At 50.8% G+C, this 17135-nt stretch overlaps 1 long non-coding RNA gene across 2 annotated transcripts; it reads left to right on the top strand.

Moving 5' to 3' along the window:
• The first annotated feature begins 5019 nt into the window (after nucleotides 1-5019).
• LOC142918199 (uncharacterized) lies at nucleotides 5020-16577 on the top strand. 2 transcript variants are annotated; one of them, XR_012937435.1, is made up of 3 exons: nucleotides 5020-5122; nucleotides 5596-5782; nucleotides 13922-16577. It is a non-coding gene; the product is annotated as an uncharacterized LOC142918199 (long non-coding RNA). The 2 variants fall into 2 exon arrangements; XR_012937434.1 differs by lacking the exon at nucleotides 5020-5122 and having other exon boundaries at nucleotides 5472-5782.
• Nucleotides 16578-17135: the final 558 nt, after the last annotated feature.

Genomic DNA, 17135 nt, shown 5'->3' with positions numbered 1-17135 from the left:
TTATCTGGTGTGAGAAAAACCAACACTACCCATAGACTCAGCACTGCGCCATATACTCAACACTACCCATAGACTCAACACTACACCATAGACTCAACACTGCCCATAGACTCAGCACTGCACCATACTCAACACTACCCATAGACTCAACACTACACCATAGACTCAGCACTGCACCATAGACTCAACACTACCCATAGACTCAGCACTGCACCATAGACTCAACACTGCCCATAGACTCAACACTGTACCATAGACTCAACACTGCACCATAGGTTCAACACTACCCATAGACTCAGCACTGCACCATAGACTCAAGACTACCCATAGACTCATCACCGCATCATAGACTCAACACTGCATCATAGACTCAACACTGCACCATATACTCAACACTGCACCATAGACTCAACACTGCCCATAGACTCAACACTGCACCATAGACTCAACACTGCACCATAGACTCAGCACTGCACCATAGACTCAACACTGCACCATAGACTCAGCACTGCACCATAGACTCAACACTGCACCATAGACTCAACACTACCCATAGACTCAGCACTGCACCATAGACTCAACACTACCCATAGACTCATCACCGCATCATAGACTCAACACTGCATCATAGACTCAACACTGCACGATATACTCAACACTGCACCATAGACTCAACACTACACCATCGACTCAACACTGCCCATAGACCCAACACTGCACTATAGACTCAACACTGCCCATAGACTCAACACTGCACCATAGACTCAACACTGCACCATAGACTCAACACTACACTATAGACTCAACACTGCACCATAGACTCAACACTGCACCATAGACTCAACACTACACCATAGACTCAACACTGCACCATAGACTCAGCACTGCACCATAGACTCAACACTGCACCATAGACTCAACACTGCCCATAGACTCAACACTACACCATAGACTCAACACTGCCCATAGACTCAACACTGCACCATAGACTCAACACTGCACCATAGACTCAACACTGCACCATAGACTCAACACTGCACCATAGACTCAACACTACACCATAGACTCAACACTGCACCATAGACTCAACACTGCGCCATAGACTCAACACTGCACCATAGACTCAACACTACACCATAGACTCAACACTACACCATAGACTCAACACTACACCATATACTCAACACTACACCATAGACTCAACACTGCACCATAGACTCAACACTACACCATAGACTCAACACTGCACAATAGACTCAACACTGCACCATAGACTCAACACTGCACCATAGACTCAACACTACATCATAGACTCAACACTGCACCATAGACTCAACACTGCACCATAGACTCAACACTGCACAATAGACTCAACACTGCACCATAGACTCAACACTGCACCATAGACTCAACACTGCATCATAGACTCAACACTGCACCATAGACTCAACACTGCACCATAGACTCAACACTGCACCATAGACTCAACACTGCACCATAGACTCAACACTACACCATAGACTCAACACTGCACCATAGACCCAACACTGCACCATAGACTCAACACTGCACCATAAACTCAACACTGCACCATAGACTCAACACTGCACCATAGACTCAACACTGCACCATAGACTCAACACTGCACCATAGACTCAACACTGCACCATAGACTCAACACTACACCATAGACTCAACACTGCACCATAGACTCAACACTGCGCCATAGACTCAACACTGCACCATAGACTCAACACTACACCATAGACTCAACACTACACCATAGACTCAACACTACACCATATACTCAACACTACACCATAGACTCAACACTGCACCATAGACTCAACACTACACCATAGACTCAACACTGCACAATAGACTCAACACTGCACCATAGACTCAACACTGCACCATAGACTCAACACTACATCATAGACTCAACACTGCACCATAGACTCAACACTGCACCATAGACTCAACACTGCACAATAGACTCAACACTGCACCATAGACTCAACACTGCACAATAGACTCAACACTGCACCATAGACTCAACACTGCACCATAGACTCAACACTGCATCATAGACTCAACACTGCACCATAGACTCAACACTGCACCATAGACTCAACACTGCACCATAGACTCAACACTGCACCATAGACTCAACACTACACCATAGACTCAACACTGCACCATAGACCCAACACTGCACCATAGACTCAACACTGCACCATAAACTCAACACTGCACCATAGACTCAACACTGCACCATAGACTCAACACTGCACCATAGACTCAACACTGCACCATAGACTCAACACTGCACCATAGACTCAACACTACACCATAGACTCAACACTGCACCATAGACTCAACACTGCGCCATAGACTCAACACTGCACCATAGACTCAACACTACACCATAGACTCAACACTACACCATAGACTCAACACTACACCATATACTCAACACTACACCATAGACTCAACACTGCACCATAGACTCAACACTACACCATAGACTCAACACTGCACAATAGACTCAACACTGCACCATAGACTCAACACTGCACCATAGACTCAACACTACATCATAGACTCAACACTGCACCATAGACTCAACACTGCACCATAGACTCAACACTGCACAATAGACTCAACACTGCACCATAGACTCAACACTGCACCATAGACTCAACACTACATCATAGACTCAACACTGCACCATAGACTCAACACTGCACCATAGACTCAACACTGCACCATAGACTCAACACTGCACCATAGACTCAACACTACACCATAGACTCAACACTGCACCATAGACCCAACACTGCACCATAGACTCAACACTGCACCATAGACTCAACACTACACCATAGACTCAACACTACACGATAGATTTCGATTTAAAGCTGTCGTGACTGCAGGGATTAATCTTCTTGGTTCTTTAGGTAAAGTCACGTCGGTTCTTAACTAATTGTATTTTTACGGTGACCTCAGACCGCAGCTCTTTCGCTGGCACTGCCTCTTAACACCTCTCACAGCACGGTTAACGTTGTGGTTTGTAACGTGGAGTATAACAGCGCCTCGTGGCTGTTTCTCTCCCCCCCCTCCTCCGTGCCGAGGAGCGTGGATGGACTCGTCCGTGTGAACGGGGCCCGTCGCTGTCCGTGGTGCTGGAGGTGAGGGGAAGGATCCCACACACTCTGTGGTTCTATTCGGTAAAGTCACCACGTAGGTTAATTAAAATATAAAATAACAAAAAATCACGACGTTTCGGCCACAGCACAGGCGGCCTTCATCAGGTGAAGGGACCGTGCCGTCATGATGAAGGCCGCTTGCGTTGTGGCCGAGACGTCGTGATTTTTGTTATTTTATTTTTTTACCTACGTGACTTTACCGAATAGAACCAAAGAGTATAGATCCTTGCAGTCACGAAAGCTTCAAATCTAGTAGAAGAATCCACCCATTTTTTCGCCATATGGCATTGTGATATATAACGACTTATTGTTGGTGGCTCAGCTGGTTGGAGAGTTTATTGATAACATTGAGGTATAGTAATAGGTTTTACCCTTTTAACTGGCACAAAAACTGACACCTTTATTCAAGGCATCATGTTTGCAATAACCACAACACATGATGCCTTGAATAAAGGTGTCAGTTTTGTGCCAGTTAAAAGGGTAAAACCTATCACTATATCTTGTCACTGACAAAGGAGGTCTCATAAAACATTGAGGTAGTTTATATTTTAGTTTTTCATTGGTTTACTATATGGCATTCATTATATAGCGTAGTGTATACCCAGTTGCTCTGTGTTAATAGCTCAGCTTATTTAAGAATATACTGAGTACATTTATTATATTGATGTAATTTATACTTTGTTTTTTCACATCGATTTACTGCACGATAGATGGGTTAGTTGCAGCCCCCTTTAGCGTCCACAGACTCAACAACACTGCACCTGCAAATCGCCTGCAAATCACGGAGTGGACGGTAGAGGGCATTCTTTACCTCACGCTTTCTCTCAAAAGTGGCTTCCTCACACTCCTAGCGGGTCGTCGTCCTCCTCGTCGTCCTCGTCGTTAATTGAGCAACAAAAATAAATTTGCAGGCGTCTGCACCCCCCTCACGAATTAAAAAAATATGGCGGTGGGTGAGGGGGAGGAGCCAAAACAAATTGGCGGGAAAACAAAAAAAACTTCACGTCACGTGGGAAGGGAGACGCCAAATCCGATTGGCTCCGAGGCGGGAGCGACTTTGAGGCAAATTTTTTTTACAGAAATTACAAAACTCAACATCGACAATAAAACTCGCGTTGGCATTCGCGCCGGTGTAAATAAATGTAAAAAAAAGAAAAGTTTTATTGTTGACGTACCATATTTAAATAAAATGTTTTTACTCATACGCGATTCCGTTGTTTCGATTCCTTCTCGTGCTGAATCGTGTCGAGCTATGATTACGAAACGCGATTCGTGGTCCGAGTTTGCTCAGCCAATGGGAGCGCAACGCTGCTAAAGGCAGCGTCCAATAGGAGAAGGCGATGGTGGGAGGTGGCCGGGTGCCGCTTGGACCAATCAGTGAGCAGGGTGTTCAATGTTTCCCGCTCTTTCGGGTTTTTTTTTGTTAATCACAAAAACAATATTTAAACCCCGGGGTAAAAGTTATGGAGGGCATTGTTTTAATAAGTGTGTAGTCGGAAAAGTTTGCACGTAAATTATATTGAAACAGAGGAGCAATAACAATATAACTCCACCAATATCTTCTACAATGGATTCCAATGTTATCCCAAAGGTAATCGATTCCAACAGCTATAATCACTACCACCAACTCGACTCCCACTTTATCCCCATTGAAAATCGATTCCATGAGCACCATTCACCAATAATCGATTCCCATGTTATCACAACGGGAATCGACTACATACCATCAAAATTCTCCAACAATCGATTCCCATGTTATCCGCAAAGGAATCGACGCGAGTATTTTAATCTAACCGAGAATCGATTTTCCCTCCACGTGAGGTTCATGGAGATGGGGCAGTTCTACGGACCAGATCGACTCCTCCACCTCCTCCTGCCTCTCCTCCTCCTCCACCTCGTCACTTGCAACCACGGTGAGCCGAGCGGGACAGAGGTCGATACATCTGGTACCAAGCTGTGGTGTACGTGGGGAGCGGTGGTGCAGTGGTTAGCGCACTGTGTGTGTGTGTGGGGAGTGGTGGTGCAGTGGTTAGCGCACTGTGTGTGTGGGGGGAGTGGTGGTGCCAGTGGTTAGCGCACTGTGTGTTTGTGGGCAGTGGTGGTGCAGTGGTTAGCGCACTGTGTGTGTGTGTGGGGAGTGGTGGTGCAGTGGTTAGCGCACTGTGTGTGTGTGGGGGGAGTGGTGGTGCAGTGGTTAGCGCACTGTGTGTGTGGGGGGAGTGGTGGTGCCAGTGGTTAGCGCACTGTGTGTGGGGGGAGTGGTGGTGCAGTGGTTAGCGCACTGTGTGTGTGTGTGGGGAGTGGTGGTGCAGTGGTTAGCGCACTGTGTGAGTGGGGAGTGGTGGTGCAGTGGTTTGCTCAATGTGTTGTTCACTCATCTCCCCAGCTCCGCCTTCCCCATTGAATGTACGTTTGGAATCTCGAGACCTCCTTGCAGACCTCTGCTGGGACCCCGGTGAAGTTGACCCCAAAGGGGATAGACCCCCAATTGTTGAGCCTTCAACCATCGACTCCACCACCACCACGGCCAACTCAACTTTTCTGGACGTTACCTACACAGTTCAAAGCAAACTGTGAGATGCTCCGTCACTCACCCACCCGCTTGATCACTTACCAACTCACTCACCCACTCACCAACCCACTCACTCAACCACCCACTCACTCAACTACCCACTCACTTATCCACTCACTAACTCACTCACCCACTCACCTATTCACCCACTCACCTATTCACCCACTCACTCACCCACTCAGTCACTCACCCACCCACTCACCCACCTACTCACCCACCCACAAACCCACTCAACCTCCCATCCATTCACGGCTGAATTCACTCACCCACTCATTCACTCACCCACCCATCCGTCACTCACTCAACTCACTCACCCTTAAACCCACTCACCTAATCACTCACCAACCCACTCACCCATTAATTCACTCACCAACCCACTCACTCAACAACAACCGCGATTTGCCACTAATTGGCTGTGACATCATCATGGCACTTGTGCCAGACTATATGCACGTTGAGGCCACATCAAGTGTCGAACGCCCGCTGGCAGGAGCATGCTGGAGTAGCCCACTGATGGGACTTTGTCCAGATCTTTCAGGAATTTGTGAGCTCCTCACACAATCCTGCCTGGTTAAACCCAGGATGGATTAAATTTCGATTTAAAGCTTTCGTGACTGCAAGGATTAATCTTCTTTGGTTCTTTCGGTAAAGTCACGTAGAATGAGAATAAAATAATACATTGATCAAATAAAATAACACAATAATCTCACGACGTTTCGGCCACAACACAAGCAGCCTTCATCAGGTGAAGGGACGAGACTGTCTGGAGGACAGCGCTGTGTTATTTTATTTTATCAATTTATTATTTTATTCTCATTCTACGTGACTTTACCGAAAGAACCAGGATAGATTGTAGGCAGGCCCGCCTAAATGTTTCGAACTGGCAAAGATGTTCCATTAGGGGGCTCCACGTTTTTCAAGCGTAGAGAAGGAAGGGAATGATTGTGGCCAAGAAGACTTGAAGCTTCGTGCAGAGCGACAGACCAGGTAGCTTCCACACAATGTTACCGATGAAAAGATATTGCCACGCGACTGATTCGGAGTGAGACGTCTACTGTCAAACCTTAGCCGGTCATGAGCACACTGCTCAGGTATGGGAAACTCTCCACTCTCTCCACAAATGCCCCATCACCAATTGGGAGTTGTGGGGGTGGAGTGTCTGATGGTACAAAATACCCAGGCAGGTGCTTAGTTTTGGTGGGTCTGATGGTAAGGCCCCACCTCTTGGTGGCAAGCTCCAGGTTCAGCAGCAGCACCTCCAACTCCTCCTCTGAGTGAGCAGCACTTACCAGACCATCAGCATATGTGTAGAGGTGTTAACTACGCGCTGTTGCGTAACCTGCATTGCCACCAGGGCGGTGCAGCATTACCCCTGGGTACAACGGTTGGGGTCAGTTGAGGTGAAACGGATCGTGGCCAGGGTTTGGTGCTAACCAATCAGACGGTTCCACGTGGGAATGTATGATTGGTTCTACCTGGCCACGAAGGGGTATAAGACGGGTGACCCAACGGACCTCGGGGAGTTCTCTCCCTGCACGAAGACAGAAGACTGGGCTGAAGCCTAACTAGGACCCTGGACCAGCCTTTCAGCCCTTCTAAGGGCTAAGGCTCGGCATACCCAGTGGTCAGGACCCACCGGGCCAGCGGTGGGTCAGATAGCCTCCCCTAGGTCCTAGCCGGAGGACTAGGATAGCGGTAGACGTGTGAGTCCCGCCAAGTCCGGAGGTTGTACCTCCTTAAGTATCAAGGAGGTTAGCGGTAGACGTGTGAGTCCCGCCAGGTACGGAGGCTGTACCTCCCTAGGGTATCGGGTGAGGGGACCAAATATCCCTCTGTGTGTGTTAAGCGTTGCATAAGGAAATAATACAATAAACAGTGTGCCTCCTAAAGAAGTCTGCTCGTCCTTACAACTCTACAACTGGAGTCAGAAGTGGTTCGAAATGGAAACCAGAAGTTCAGCCCACGCGCGGAGCCAGAACGAAGATAACGCTGTCTCACCTGCAAGCACCGCCAGCTCCGCTGAAAACGCTGCCGCGTTGACGGCCGCCCAGCCACCGGTTGAGCAGCCGGTTGCTCCCCCTGCCATGGGGGACGGACTCAGGGCAGCACACGGCCGTCTCGCTCAACTCCTACACGCCGCGGCCTCCATTCTTGAAGAGATCAACTTGGAGGTTGCGGGCAGGCCGAGTCAACCGCCGGCAGACGTTCCCGCCACCGGCCGGGGCAGACATTTTGATTTTCCCGCCGGGAAACCACGTGATTCCGCCGGAAGTGGAAGCCAGAGGCATCCTGGGAACGTGGGGGGCCAATCACAACCCGCAACGTCATCAGCACGCGACGCTGCGGATTCAAGTTCCTCAGCGGACGCCGCGTCATCACTGTACCGACACGGTACAGTAGACTCTATCGGCCGGGAAATCGCTGATCTCCGGCTCGAGACGGTACAAGCTGAGGGGGAGACGACGTCCGCCCTCCAACAACGCCTGCCCATCTTCCGAGAATTCACATCTGAAGGGGGCGACTGGGCGGCGTTCCAGCGTCGCTTCCTGAGCCACCAAGAGATGGTGGGCTGGTCGGACGCACAGGCGCTCCGAGCACTACCGGCCACTTTGGATGACGACGCTCTCGCCTCGCTCCTCACCATCCCCAGGCAACAAAGGGCGACTCTTCAATCGGCCCTCCGATGGATGTCCGACGTGTACGGGCCTCCATCCGACATCCGCAGCCGATTTTACGACAGGCGACGCCGCCCTAAAGAGTCTCCGTTGGCATTCCGGACCGCTCTACTGGCGATGGCAAGAGCGGGTTACCCTCGCATGGACGACGAGGCCATCGATGCCATCGTTCTCCAGAAGATGCTGGAGCTGGCGCGCGAGCTGCGCATCGTCATCCAAGCGGTGGACGACGACGGTATGTGCTCGCTACGAGCCGCTCAGTGCATCCACGCACATCTGCTGCTCCACACGGAATCGACCATCGCCGCCTCGGCTTCGACGTCGGAGCCTGCCAGCAGGGACGCCGAGTTCTCCCCCGACCGGGCCTTCATGGCGACCAGGTCAACGGGCCGGCGATCGTCCGACCACGCTGGTCGCCGCAACGACCAGCAGCGGGGACGGCCTGCTCCACGCGGCGACGTGACGTGCTTCAACTGTGGCCGACGAGGCCACATCTCCTCTGACTGCCGTGCGCCTCGACGACGCCCCTCCGCATCCCGGGGCCAGGACTACAGGACGTCCACGGCATCGCGGCAAAACCAGGCAAGTCGCGACGCCTCTCACGCTCAGCCCTCATTCACACCATACACACTGCAACGCACCATAAGAAGGGCTCGCGATTCGGCGTGTGATCGGGGGTATTCTGGCGTTTGTTCGCAGCCACTCGGACCTGGGCAGTGGTCTGAGTTGGCCCATAGGGTAGTCGCGGCGACGGCAGGTTCGTCCGTGGTTGTCGGATCAATCGAGGGTGTGGAATTTCGCGTGTTGGTCGATACTGGTGCGTCGGCTACGATAATTTCGGATCTGATTTACAATATACTGCCCGTACGATGCCGCCCCTTGGAACGGGTTTCTATCCCGTGTTTCGCCGCTAATGGCAGTTCACTTGGCATTATTGGGCAAATTCGGGCGCAAATTTCGATTGGAGACATTAAATTGGCAGGGCCTATTTTGGTCTCTTCCTCCCTCGCCGTGCCGTGTTTGTTAGGCACTGATTTTCTCGCGAAAATGCCTATTAAGATCCTTGTAGATCAAGGCTGCATCGAACTCCCGTCGGGTCGACGGATGGCGTTCTTGCCCACACCCTCACATCCGCGCATGGCTAGTGCCTCGGTGCAGGCGTTTGTTGCGAGCACAGTCCGCATTCCGCCAGGGACACAAATGCTCGTGCCCTTGCAACTTAAGAAACCGCTAGCCCCGGAGGCCTCGGCACATGGCATTTTGCTGGGGCCTTCAAACGCAGCTGCTAAGGGGTTAGATTTGGTGGCTGCACAGACCCTCGTAGCAGCCGACAGGGAGCCGTTCTTGCAGGTTTTGAATGTCGGATTGTCCACAACCGTCATTCCGCAAGGAACTGTGCTCGCTCACGCGACCCCGGTGCCGTTGGGGACCGGAGTCGCGGGACACGTGCATGACACGCCGCAGGTCCCACCTCCTTCCGAATCGGATGAGAGATGGTTGGACGCGCTCTGCACAGACACGGGTGATCTGTCTCATTCGCAGCGAATTAAATTGCGCGCTCTTCTGCGAGAATTTTCCGATGTCTTTAGTAAATCTAAATTTGATATTGGCTGCACCAAGCTGCTGCGTCACCACATTGATACTGGTGACGCTGCCCCGATTCGACAAAACCCGTTTCGGCTTAGCCCGGCGGAGAAACAGCATGTTAAATCGGCTGTGGATGACATGCTGAAGGCCGATATAATTTCTCCCTCCACTAGTCCCTGGGGAGCTCCAATAGTGCTGGTCAAAAAGCACGATGGCAGTCTCCGTTTTTGCGTTGATTTTCGGCGCCTAAATAAAATCTCGGTAGCGGACGCCTACCCTCTCCCTCGTATGGACGAGTCATTGGATGCCCTGGCAGGGGCGCACTATTTCTCCACCTTGGACCTTCTGTCGGGGTTTTGGCAACTCCCCCTCGACGAATCGTCAAAACCTAAGACTGCTTTTCGGACACCACAGGGCCTTTTCGAGTTTAATAGATTGCCCATCGGTTTCCACTCGGCCCCAGCGACGTTCCAGAGGCTCATGGAGCTGGTCCTCGCTGGGCTCCAGTGGGACTCATGTCTCATTTATCTTGACGACGTCATCGTCTTTAGCCGCACGTTCGGCGAACACATCGAACGATTGCGTGCTGTCTTCTTGAAAATGCGGGCCGCTAACTTGAAATTCAAGCCGCAGAAGTGTCACCTGCGTGAGTCTGTGCGCTATCTGGGCCACATAGTTAGCCGCTCGGGCATCTCTACCGACCCTGAAAAAAACAAATGTGTTCAACATTGGCCGACCCCTACATCTGCGGGCGATGTTCGTAGTTTTATTGGTTTTGCGTCGTACTACCGCCGGTTTGTTGCTGGCTTCGCGACGATTGCCAAGCCGCTCCACGCCCTTACGTCAAAAGGGGTGGCGTTTCATTGGGGGGACGCAGAACAGGCTGCGTTCGACTCCTTGCGGAACGCGCTCGTGACGGCACCGTCCTTTGCGTACCCCGATTTTTCCGTGCCATTCGTGTTGGACACCGACGCTAGCAATACGGGGATTGGGGGTGTTCTGTCCCAAAAAGTTGATGGCATTGAAAGGGTTGTTGCCTATGGTAGCAGAGTCTTGTCTCTTGCTGAACAAAGATACTGTGTGACCAGACGTGAGCTGCTGGCCATTGTTTTTTTTATTCAGCAATACAGGCCGTACCTGTATGGTCAGCATTTTACTGTGCGATCTGATCATTCGGCTTTACAGTACGCTCTGCGGGTTGACCAACCGTCCGGGCAGCTTTCTCGGTGGCTCGAAGTCCTTCAGGACTACGATTTCAATGTCACTTACCGTAGGGGTGCACAACACACGAATGCCGATGCATTGTCTCGCCTTCCGCCGGCTCAAAAATGTGCGTGTTTTTTGGGCTCGGGCTGTTGTAAGCCGCCACTGCCTGCGCAGGTCGCGCCTCTCACAACGGTGTCAGCCGCACTTCCCGCCGCCTCAGCGCCGATGTTGGATCATGCAGATCCAATGGCCAGTGATGATTTGCTGGGGCTAACTTTGGCCGAATGGGGTCGGCACCAGGGCAAGGACATGTCGTTATTGAGGTTGCGTCGCCACGCGAATAATGCGGTTCCAAGACAGGGCAAATTTAATTCATTTGTCATGAAGCGCGGCTTGTTGATGCATTGGGATGCTGACTCGTGTCAACATAAAATCGTCGTGCCATCCGCCTTGCGATGCAAGGCCGTATGGGCGGCGCATGAGCGTTTATTGCACCTGGGTGTTCATAAGACCATTGGGTTGTTGCGGTTGCAATTTTTCTGGCCGGGCATGCTGCGCGACGTCACTGACATTTTGCTGGGATGCACCCATTGTGCGCAACGTAAACCGCCGGCTAAACCGGCATGCCCACTCCTGCAACCCATTTCGGTCTCTCGTATAAATGAGTTGGTGGCTCTCGATATTTTGGGCCCTTTTCCTACTACGCCACGGGGTAATAAGTACCTTCTGGTTGGGGTAGAGTATTTTACACGGTGGCCTATGGCCTGGGCCCTCCCCAACCAGTCGGCGGCGGCCGTTGTGGACGCCTTTGTTCAAGGCTACGTCCTGGACAAGGGCGCACCAGAACGGTTGCTGACCGATCAGGGAAGAAATTTTTCAGGAGCCTTGCTGACTGATGTGTGCCGTCTGTTGGGCACTAAGAAAGTGCGCACTTCGCCCTACCATCCCCAGACCGACGGCATGGTGGAGCGCCTTCATAGAACTCTCACCGCTATGTTATGCCATCAGGTCGATGAATCCCACCTCGATTGGGACTTGCAGGTTCCGGGGGTCCTCGCCGCATACCGTATGGCACCTCACGCGGCGACGGGATTTTCCCCGTTCTTTCTAATGTATGGCAGGGATGCCTTTCCTCCCGCCAACGTTCGGCTGGAAATCGAACAGCCACCGCAAAAGTCAAAGCTCGTTGACCACTTGCGATTCAACCTCCGTAAGTTGGCCGAGGCACGGGAGGCCGCCATTGAAAATTCGGCTTCCCGCCAACGGGCGAATTTGCGACTGCGGGACCCTCGGACGTACACGCATCGGTGGGCACCGGGAGACAGGGCATGGCTCCACTGCCCCCAGGTGCCGGTGTCCACGTCGGCCAAACTCCTCAGACCATGGCGAGGCCCGGTTGAGGTAGTGGAAGTCCTGCGTCCCCAATGTGTTAAAATTAGCTGGGGACGGCGTCGCTGGTGCGTTCACCCCTCTCGGTTAAAACCCTTCGTCACGCCACGCGTCCCTCCACAACACACACGACACGGGGGCCGAGTGTGCGACGCGTCCGACGAGCCGGATGTTGCCCCGTTGGTGCCTAACCCGCAGCGCAGGCGTGTCATTCCTCCTGCAGATGACGCGGGAGTGACACTCTATGCAGGCCACGTTCGGCCTCAATGGACCGTGGAGCAGCAGGTGTCCCCGTGGAGATGCCTAAAAGCCCACCGGATGCTCTGGCTCATCCTCCTCCTTCCCTTGTGCCACCGACAAAGCCTGCCATCCCCTACGATGGCCCCGCGAAACGCACGCGCGCGAAATCTCGCCGGTTGTTATAATGTTTTTTTGGCATGTCTAGTGCCTTGTACATACGTTATGTTGTTAAGGGGGGTATTTATAGGGGTTTAATTGTTCTTGTTGTTCGTGAGGCACACTCACAATTCTTCTACCATTGGTAATTTCGGAGTTTCCCATTGTTGCAGCCGGGACGGCTGGAGCTTCCGAAGGAGGGGGTGATGTAGAGGTGTTAACTACGCGCTGTTGCGTAACCTGCGTTGCCACCAGGGCAGTGCAGCATTACCCCTGGGTACAACGGTTGGGGTCAGTCGAGGTGAAACGGATCGTGGCCAGGGTTTGGTGCGAACCAATCAGACGGTTCCACGTGGGAATGTATGATTGGTTCTGCCTGGCCACGAAGGGGTATAAGACGGGTGACCCAACGGACCTCGAGGAGTTCTCTCCCTGCAAGAAGATAGAAGACTGGGCTGAAGCCTAGCTAGGACCCTGGACCAGCCTTTCAGCCCTTCTAAGGGCTAAGGCTCGGCATACCCAGTGGTCAGGACCCACCGGGCCAGCGGTGGGTCAGATAGCCTCCCCTAGGTCCTAGCCGGAGGACTAGGATAGCGGTAGACGTGTGAGTCCCGCCGAGTCCGGAGGTTGTACCTCCTTAGGTATCAAGGAGGTTAGCGGTAGACGTGTGAGTCCCGCCAGGTCCGGAGGCTGTACCTCCCTAGGGTATCGGGTGAGGGGACCGAATATCCCTCTGTGTGTGTTAAGCGTTGTATAAGGAAATAATACAATAAACAGAGTGTGCCTCCATAAGAAGTCTGCTCGTCCTTACAACACTACATATGCATTCCTCTGTGCCTCGATACTGACGTGTAGATGGTGTGGATATTATTTTTTTCTGTCTGCAGCTGACGCTGGTCTGATGGAGCAAAGGCAGTCAGCACAGCAGCTCGGTACGACAAGTCAACATTGCGACCAGCGTGCATACAGCACGGATCGGACTGAAAATTTGACACAGCACCAGAGAACTCGCACAGGAGAGAAACCCTTCAAGTGCAGTGTGTGTGGGAAGGCTTTTGCATGGCCATCTGCTCTTAAAGTACACCAGAGAACACACACGGGAGAGAAACCTTTCAAGTGCAGTGTGTGTGTGTGAAGGCATTTTCACAGTCATCTGCTCTTGTAGAACACCTGAGAACACACACGGGAGGGAAACCCTTCAAGTGCAGTGTGTGTGGGAAGGCATTTGCACGGTCATCTACTCTTGTAGAACACCAGAGAATACACACGGGAGAGAAACCCTTCAAGTGCAGTGTGTGTGGGAAGGCATTTGCGCAGTCATCTGCTCTTGTAGCACACCAGAGAACACACACGGGAGAGAAACCCTTCAAGTGTACTCTGTGTGGGAAGGCGTTTACACTTTCATCTACTCTTGTAATACACCAGAGAACACACACGGGAGAGAAACCCTTCAGGTGCACTCCGTGCGGGAAGGCGTTTACACAGTCATATAATCTCGTATTACACCAGAGAACACACACGGGAGAGAAACCCTTCAAGTGTACTCTGTGTGGGAGGCGTTTACACTTTCATCTACTCTTGTAATACACCAGAGAACACACACGGGAGAGAAACCCTTCAGGTGCACTCCGTGCGGGAAGGCGTTTGCACAGCAACCACATCTTATAGATCACCGGAAAACACAGAAGCATCAGAAGATCCACAAGGAGTGGAGTCTGAAATCAGCTTGTGAAAGTCAAAGTGCCACAATAAGCCCATCCCTCTTGAAACAAGAACCAGAAGAAAATCCCAGCTTGGACACTTTTAAAGGTATCGAGGTGAAATATGAAGAGGTGATGGTGAAGAGGGAAGAAGTGATGGTGAAGAGGGAAGAAGTGATGGTGAAGAGGGAAGAGGTGATGGTGAAGAGTGAAGAAGTGAAGGTGAAATGTGAAGATGAAACTCCAAAATGGGACCTTCACATCGATGGAGGCAACGTGAAGCAGGAGGAGAATTCTGACTGTGAGGCAGAGCGAGGCAACTCCCAGCAGTTTGTGGAAGTGGAGGTGTGGGTGGACTTCCTAGACAATACAAAGTCAAGTGGAGACCCGGTAGATGTGTAAGCCAGAGACAATGTCGCTACAATAGATGCACCTGCAGGTTCATCCTGCAGAGTAAGAGCGGCCAGTCTTTGTGGACCTGTGGGTTGGGTCAATTTCTCACCAGGAGCGAGAGACAATAAGCTCCCAAGCATTCACTGTTATAATATTTGCATTTACACGGTGCTTGCTTAACCGCCTCAGCAACACGGAGATTTGTGTCGTACCTCGTCTGAAACACTCGAAGAGCATCCTCAAGTAGCAGCTGCCCCTGTGTGGCACAAGGTGGTGGCCCTGCACCAGCCTGCATGTGGACAAGAGCCTGTCAGTAGGGGGTGATGATTGATGCGTCATCTCAGTTGTGTAGTTTGTAGGTAATCTTGATTCGAAGCTTTCGTGACTGCAGGAATCCACACTGTTGAGTTCTTTCGGTAAAGTCACCACGTGGGTAGAAACATAACAGATCACGGCGTTTAGATCGCAACACGAACAATCGTCATCAGGTGGGACAACCACAGCAAGAGAAACTGCTGAAGTAGTAGGCGCCTACTCCAGCAGTTTCTTCTTCTTGCTGCTGTGCTTGTCCCACCTGATGACGAGTGCTTGTGTTGCCATCGAAACGCCGTGATCCATTTGTAGCGTAATGTTTAGAATTTGCTACATTTTGACCCAGACGCCAGCATGCAACGGCCTACTCGTTTTGAATGACGCAACAATAGTACGTTGTACATACACTGTTAAGCAGACGGTGCGTATTTGTAAAATAACTTCTTGTTAATACGATGTAACGTGATGCAGTCAATTTCGCTGCAGTAATTCAATGTTAATATGCCCGTCAATGATTTAGAATGAATACTTGTCTGATTGTGCGCGTGCATGTAACATTTTGTATGAGGAACAAACATTGAATAAGTGATGTTAGGACAAAATGTGTGTGTGTTTGGAAGTAACCTGTAAAGAGAACTCGGGTGAGACCCGTTGTTCTTGTGATACAGGTCAAAGGGTACTTTTGTGTTTCACGAAGCATCTGCCTCTGAAGCAACTCATTATCTTTGAAATAGGGAGCACGCTCGGATCATTCATCAGTTACAAGGCATACCACTTAAAAGTTACACGTATAGGAGGAGGTACATTCTCTACAACACGAATTGTAGTTTTGTCTTACGTGTTGACGTAGATTTTGTCTAACTGGGACTAGAAATGCTCCTTGCTGATTCACGTCTTAATGTTCGTAACCATCGGTTGAAGCAAACCCCACTGCTGTTGTTGAGACGCTGTGCACCAATAATGGTCCAACACATTGACGGCCTTCAGGCCAGGAAAGTCACAACATTTGCACACGATGGATGCATTCACGCAAGCACCCCATGCTCCATTTTGAAGTTTTAAAATGAAACATCTTTGAATTGTGTTGTGTTTTGACTTCGATGATTTTATTTCCTCATTAAAAGATCATTTCATATTACATCCGGAAGGCTTCGTTGAGAAGGACATTTCGTGTGAATTTTCTCTCATTAAGTAGATGGCCTTGCCGGGGGTTCGGTTCAATGCGGACACAAACAGTGTACACACAGAGTGTACACACACAGTGTACACACACATTGTGTACACACACACAGTGTACATACACATTGCGTACACACACAGTGTACACACAGTGTACATACACACATTGTGTACACACACACAGTGTACACACACAGTGTACACACACAGTGTACATACAGTATATACACAGTGTACACAAACATGGTACACACACTGTATATATATACACACAGTGTACTCACACACAGTGATACAGTGACACAGCGACACACAGTGACACACAGTGTATACACACAGTGTACATACAGTGTACACACACAGTGTATACACAATAATGTCCACGTTGTTGTAGCTGAGCTCACACACCCAAGGGAGGGAGCAATGGAAAATGAATCTAAATTAACTTAAACTCCAACTCTGTGACGTCACCACTCTGCATTACCTCATCGGCGTGAAACGCCAGGGGGAGGTGTAC

The sequence above is a fragment of the Petromyzon marinus genome, unplaced genomic scaffold (genome assembly GCF_048934315.1).
Source record: "Petromyzon marinus isolate PM22_M1 ecotype Great Lakes invasive population unplaced genomic scaffold, UKy_Petmar_22M1.pri1.0 PM_G_Scaffold_57, whole genome shotgun sequence".
Taxonomy (NCBI): domain Eukaryota; kingdom Metazoa; phylum Chordata; class Hyperoartia; order Petromyzontiformes; family Petromyzontidae; genus Petromyzon; species Petromyzon marinus.
Note: the sequence above shows the minus strand (reverse complement) of the source record. Positions and strands in the feature narration are given on the sequence as shown.